Consider the following 7218-nt stretch of genomic DNA (forward strand, 5'->3'; position numbering starts at 1 on the left):
CACTATGGATAAATGACTAAAATAAAATAAAAATGAGACAGATAAGGTTACAGAATCACCTCCCTATCAAATTAGCCTGAGGTATCTTAGCAACGGGGCCATTCTCATTGGCTGTTAAACTGCTATGGTTAGAGGTAATTCTGATTGGATTAGCTGATCTCACGCTCACTATCAGAGATAGTAAAAAACAGAGTTATTTTTACAATTAGATTTTGTGTTTTGTTCTAGTAATTGAACCATGGCCCATATTGAGGTTGGCCCACAACTCTGAAGTTCTAGTAGGTATCAGCGTTCAACACGTTAATGCTGTTTACATTTGGTTTTGTTTTCTACAAGCAAAGTGTAGCATGTACTATGCACTTTGTGAAATTCTTATAACAAGGGCAATGGCCATGTAGTCAGCAGGGAAATCTGTCCCTGCTTAAGATGAAATATATTCATGTTATGAACTTGTAGAATGTAACATATTCAGAACACAGAATCTACAGTACCATACACTAGAGTAGAATGTTTTAAATTCAGAACACACAACCTACAGTAGAGTAGATGAGCAGCCATTTGAATGAACAGTTTCCTAATTGAGGCCCATGATGAATAATGTATGATTGTGTCCTGAGGAGGCCTCCTCTCTGCTAGCAGAAGAGCATAGTGTAGTCAAGTAGTTCTGAAAAGACTGTTGTTGGCTCTGTTCATTCACCAGGTCAACATAGTTTCCCTCCACTAAAGTGGAGAGCAGCAACAAGTGCAATGAGATAAAGCTAGTGGACTGAAGTGAAGGACTAGAGCTTTAGTTTGGGACCTCTCACTTAACTAATCATCAGCAATGTGAGGCTTGAGTGGTTGTTGGAGGTTCTGTTGTTGATCAAAGCCCTGATTGTCTTGATAATGTTGTCGTTCTGCCCTGTCTGAAAAGTCTGATTGAGTGGACTTTAGTTCATAACAGTACGGTCAATATTCTAAACTGTTATCGTATGGGTCTTTCTGACCACAGTTGCAAATACTACGTCATCTGGAACTGTTTCCTTACCTTTTGTTTTTACCTTACTACTTACGTAGAATAACTCTCTCATCCTAGTAAACGTTCTGTAGCTGACCTTCCATATCACATCCTTCTTCAGTTTAACCGTTGGACTGGTGGGGGGGCGGGAGCACGTGAGTGCACTGTACACCATGGGGAGGCATGGGTGAATGAGTTCCCTCGTCCCTCTACCTCACCTCTCTACCTCTCACCCTCCCACCATAACTCACCCCTCCAACCATAACTCACCCCTCACCTCTCTCTCGATCTCCTCGACATCTCTCACTTCCCAACACGCATCCTGCTCTCCCTCCCTCACCCCTCTGGAACCCCACCCCTCTCCCTCTGTCTCTCCCCTCTCAACCTTCTTTCCATCTTTAACCCCTACCAGACCCATCTCTCCTTCTACCCCCCATGTTAGTTTCCTCGCCACTCTAACCTCTGAGCCTCTCCCCACCTTTCTATTCTTCTCCACAAACCCACCCCTCTTTCCCATCCCTCTCTCCCATCTCCCCAGATTTTCCAGACTGTTCCAGTGCTAAGCTGAGCTTAAAAGAGTCAGCTGAGCTGATCAAAGACTGGAGTCATGCAGTGGCTAACGAGAGCCGAGAGTTCCCAACGACACAGGGACCTCCCAAGGGACCCACACCATAGAACTACACTTGCTAGAACCTACGTACAGTAGATCTGTTCTGTTGTCATGGTATGTAATGTATGGCACTGAGCCATGTAATGTAAACCAGACAAAGGTTGCCATTTCAAATGGACAGAAAAACTTTTCATCTTGACCTTGAGCAGCTAAAATCTATGTGGACTTATCCATGTGAATTCCAGGGGAAAAGTGCTGCCGGAGTGCGGAGGAGCTGCAATTTGAGAGTACACAGAGCTGGTAAAACTACACTGAACAAAAATATAAACGCAACATGTAAAGTGCTGGTCCCATGTTTCATGAGCTGAAATAAAAGATCCCAGAAATGTTTCATATGCACAAAAAAATTATTTCTCTCAAATGTCATGCACAAATTGGATAATCTATCCAGCCAACATGTGTGGTATATCAAGAAGCTGATTAAATAGCATAATCCTTACACAGGTGCACCTTGTGCTGCGGACAATAAAGGGCCACTCTAAAATTTGCAGTTTTGTCACATAACACAATGTCACAGATGTCTTAAATTTTGAGGGAGTCTTCAATTGGCATGCTGACTGCAGGAATTCTCACCAAAGCTGTTGCCAGATTATTTAATGTTAATTTCTCTACCGTAAACTGTCTCCAACGTTGTTTTAGAGAATTTGGCAGTATGTCCAACAGGCCTCACAACCGCAAACCATGTGTATGGAGTTGTGTGGGCAAGAGGTTTGCTGAGTGCCCCATGGTGGTGGGGTTATGGTATGGGCAGGCATAAGTTACGGACAATGAACATAATTGCCTTTTATCGAATGCAATTTGAATACAGAGAGATACCGTGATGAGATTCTGAGGCCCATTGTTGTGACATTCATCCTCTGCCATCACCTCACGTTTCAGCATGATAATGCACGGCCCCATGTCGCAAGGATCTGTACACAATTCCTGGAAGTTGAAAATGTCCCAGCAAACCACGTGTATGGCGTTGTGTGGGCGAGAGGTTTGCTGATGTCAACATTATGAACAGAGTGCCCCATGGTGGTGGTGGGGTTATGGTATGGGCAAGCATATGTTACAGGCAATGAACACAATTGCATTTTATCAATGGCAATTTTAATGCACATAGATACTGTACCGTGACGAGATCCTGAGGCCCATTGTCATGACATTCATCCGCCGCCATCACCTCATGTTTCAGCATGATAATGACCCCATGTCGCAAAGATCTGTACACAATTGAGAATGTCCCAGCTCTTCCATGGTCTACATACTCACCAGACATGTCACCCATTGAGCATGTTTGGGATACTCTGGATCGACATGTAAGACAGCGTGCTCCAGTTCCCGCGTGCTCCAGTTCCCGCCAATATCCAGTAACATTTTGTCCAAGAAGGCGTAGCAGTAACATGTGTTTGTTTTTGTCCCGTGTAAATATTCAGTTTTTTTGTATACATTTCAACATATTTCAAACTCTTTTTTCCATTTTCAAATTAAACATACCTTCCTGCAAACCGCCTCACCCAATGTGGTACGAATGTGCTATTTTTTTTAGACCTTGTAACTGGAACCTCCATCAGAAGCTAGCCATCAGAAGCTAGACAGCTAATTAGCTACTAGCTACTAGCGGTCTTTACCTTTAGCTCAGACACCAGCCTCTTTAGCCCGGATAATACCTGCTAGTCTGCACAGCGCGATATCAGCCCTGAGCATATCTGACTGCTTTTTTTCTAACTACATCACCGGATTCCTGCCACAAGCTCTGGACCATTAAACCGGATCATCACAGCTACCTAGCTGCTACCGATTGGCTATTGTGGCTAACACCCTTGTCCAGAAGCAAGCACCAGTTAGCCTCGAGCTAGCCTCAAGCTAGGCCCATCTCCCGGCTAGCAAACAAAGTACACCAACTACAATAACTCTCTTGCCAACTGGCCTGGACCCCTTTGTCGACACGGAGCCCCGCCGATCCATCAGAACTGGTCTGCTGATATAATTCGGCCGATGTGCTCTCAACCGGCCTCGGCGTCGTGGTTGTCGGTGAAGACCCATCTGCTAGCCCCGGCCCGCTATCTTCCTGAACGCCGTGTCTCCCACTCGCCTAACATAGTAACGACTACCGAACGGCTCCCTGTTTCATCTATTGCTGCTCATTGGACGCTATGATCACTCGACTACACAGCTGATGCCTGCTGGACTGTTCATTAATACAGTACTTCATTTTGTTTATCTGTCGGCCCCAGTCTCGAACTCAGGCCCAGTGTGTAACTAACTGACCCTCTCTGCCCATTCATCACCATTTACCTGTTGTTTTGTCTTAGCTGTTTACCCGTTGTTGTCTTACCTGTTGTTGTCTTAGCTCTCCCAATCAACACTGGTGATTGCTTTATACCTCTCTCTAATGTCAACATGCCTTGTATACTGTTGTTTAGGGCAGCTCTCATTGTTTTATTTTACCTCGGAGCCCCTAGTCCTGCTCAACATGCCTCAGATAGCTCTTTTGTCCCACCCCCCACACTTGCGAGACCGCACTTAGCTTAACTGGCGCCTCCAGAGATGCAACCTCTCTCATCGTCACTCAATGCCAAGGTTTAACTCCACTGTACTCACACCCTACCGTACCCATGTCTATACATCATGCCCTGAATCTATCCTACCACGCCCAGAATTCTCTGTTCCCAAAGCACTAGACGACCAGTTCTTATAGCAATTAGCCGTACCCTCATCCTACTCCTCCTCTGTTCCTCTGGTGATGTAGAGGTTAACCCATGCCTTGTGTGTCCCCAGGTGCTCTCATTTGTTGACTTCTGTAACTGTACAAGCCTTCGATTCATGCATGTTAACATCAGAAGCCTCCTCCCTAAGTTTTATTTATTCACTGCTTTAGCACACTCCACCAACCGTGATGTCCTAGCCGTGTCTGAATCCTGGCTTAGGAAGGCCACCAAAAATTCTGACATTTCCATCCCCAATTACAACATTTTCCGTCAAGATAGAACTGCTAAAGGGGGCGGAGTTGCAATCTACTGTAGAGATAGGCTGCAGAGTTCTATCATACTATCCAGGTCTATGTGAATTGATTGCCCCCATCTATGTTCAGAGTTCGTACTGTTAGGTGACCTAAACTGAGATATGCTTAACACCCTACAATCTAAGCTAGATGCCCTCAATCTCACACAAATTAGCAAGGAATCTAATAGGTACAACCCCAAATCCGTAAACATGGGCACACTCATAGATATCATCCTGACAACCTTGTCCACTAAAAACATCTCTGCTGTTTTCAATCAGGACCTCAGCGATCACTGCCTCATTGCCTGCGTCCGGTCAAATGACCACACCTCATCACTGTCAAATGCTCCCTAAGATATTTCAGCGAGCAGGCCTTTCTAATCGACCTGGCCCGGGTATGGTGGAAGGATATTGACCTCATCCCATCAGTAGAGGATGCCTGGTTGCTCTTTAAAAGTGCTCTCCTCGCCATTTTAAATAAGCATGCCCCTTTCAAAGAATGTAGAAATAAGAACAGATATAACCCTTGGTTCACTCCAGACTTGACTGCCCTTGACCAGCACAAAAGCAGCCTGTGGCATTCTGTATTAGCATCAAATTGTCCCCACGATATGCAACTTTTCAGGGAAGTAAGGAACCAATATGCACAGTCAGTTAGGAAAGCAATGGCTAGCTTTTTAAAACAGAAATGTTCATCTTGCAGCAATAATTCCAAAAAGTTTTAGGACACTGTAAAGTCCATGGAGAATAAGAGCACCTCCTCCCAGCTGCCCACTGCACTGAGGCTAGGAAACACTGTCATCACCGATAAATCCACGATAATCGAGAATTTCAATAAGCATTCCTCCACGGCTGGCCATGCTGTCTACCTGGCTACCCCAAACCCAGCCAACAGCTCTGCACCCCCCGCAGCAACTGGCCCAAGTCCCCCCCGCGCTTCTCCTTCACCCAAATCCAGACAACTGATGTTCTGAAAGAGCTGCAAATTCTGGATCCCTACTAAACAGCTGAGCTAGACAATCTGGACCCTCTCTTCCTAAAATTATCCACCGCCATTGTTGCAACCCCTATTCCTAGTCTGCTCTTTTGTATTATCTGAGATTCCTAAAGATGGGAAAGCGGTCATCCCCCTCTTCAAACGGGGAGACAATTTAGACCCAAACTGTTACAGACCTATATCCATCGTGCCCTAACTTTCTAAAGTCTTAGAAAGCCAAGTGAACAAACAAATCACAGACCATTTCGAATCCCACCGTACCTTCTCCGCTATGCAATCCGGTTTCCAAACTGGTCATGGGTGCACCTCAGCCACGCTCAAGGTCCTAAACGATATCATAACCGCCATCGATAAAAGACAGTAATGTGCAGCCTTCTTCATCAACCTGGACAAGGCTTTTGATTCTGTCAATCATCACATTCTTATTGGCAGACTCAACAGCTTTGGTTTCTCTAATGATTGCCTCGCCTGGTTCACTAACTACTTCTCAGATAGAGTTCTGTGTGTCAAATCGGAGGGCCGGTTGTCTGGATCTCTGGCAGTCTCTATGGGGGTGCCACAGGGTTCAATTTTCAGGCCGACCCTTTCTCTGTATACATCAATGACGTCGCTCTGTGGCTGGTGATTCTCTGATCCACCTCTACACAGACAACACCATTCTGTATACATCTGTCCCTTATTTGGACACTGTGTTATAAAACCTTCAAATGAGTTTCAACACCATACAACACTCCTTCCGTAGCCTCCAACTGCTCTTAAATGCTAGTAAAACTAAATGCATGCTCTTCAACAGATCGCTGCCCGCACCCACCTGCCCGACTAGCATCACTACTCTGGACGGTTCTGACTTAGAATACGTGGACAACTATAAATACCTAGGTGTCTGGCTAGACTGTAAACTCTCCTTTCAGTCTCAAATTAAGCATCTCCAATCCAAAATTAAATCGGCTTCCTATTTTGCCACAAATCCTCCTTCACTCATGCTGCCAAACATACCCTCATAAAACTGACTATCCTACTGATCCTTGACTTCAGCGATGTCATTTACAAAATAGCCTCCAACACACTACTCAGCAAATTGGATGCAGTCTATCACAGTGCCACCCGTTTTGTCACCAAAGCCCCAAACCCACTGGCTCCAGGCCATCTATAAGTCTTTGCTAGGTAAAGCTCCACCTTACCTCAGCTCACTGGTCACGATAACAACACCCACCCTTAGCACGCGCTCCAGCAGGTATATCTCACTGGTCATCCCCAAAGCCAACACCTCCTTTGGCCTTCTTTCCTTTCAGTTCTCTGCTGCCAATGACTGGAACGAATTGCAAAAATCACTGAAGTTGGACTAACTAACTCACTAACTTTAAGCATCAGCTGTCAGAGCAGTTTACCGATCGCTGCAGCTGTACACAGCCCATCTGTAAATAGCCCATCCAACCAACCACGTACCTCATCCCCATATTTGTTTTTGTTTTTCTGCTCTTTTGCACACCATTATTTCTACTTGCACATCCTCATCTGCACATCTATCACTCCAGTGTTAAATGCTAAATTGTAATTACTTCGCTA

The sequence above is a fragment of the Oncorhynchus clarkii genome, chromosome 7, assembly GCF_045791955.1.
Source record: "Oncorhynchus clarkii lewisi isolate Uvic-CL-2024 chromosome 7, UVic_Ocla_1.0, whole genome shotgun sequence".
NCBI lineage: Eukaryota > Metazoa > Chordata > Actinopteri > Salmoniformes > Salmonidae > Oncorhynchus > Oncorhynchus clarkii.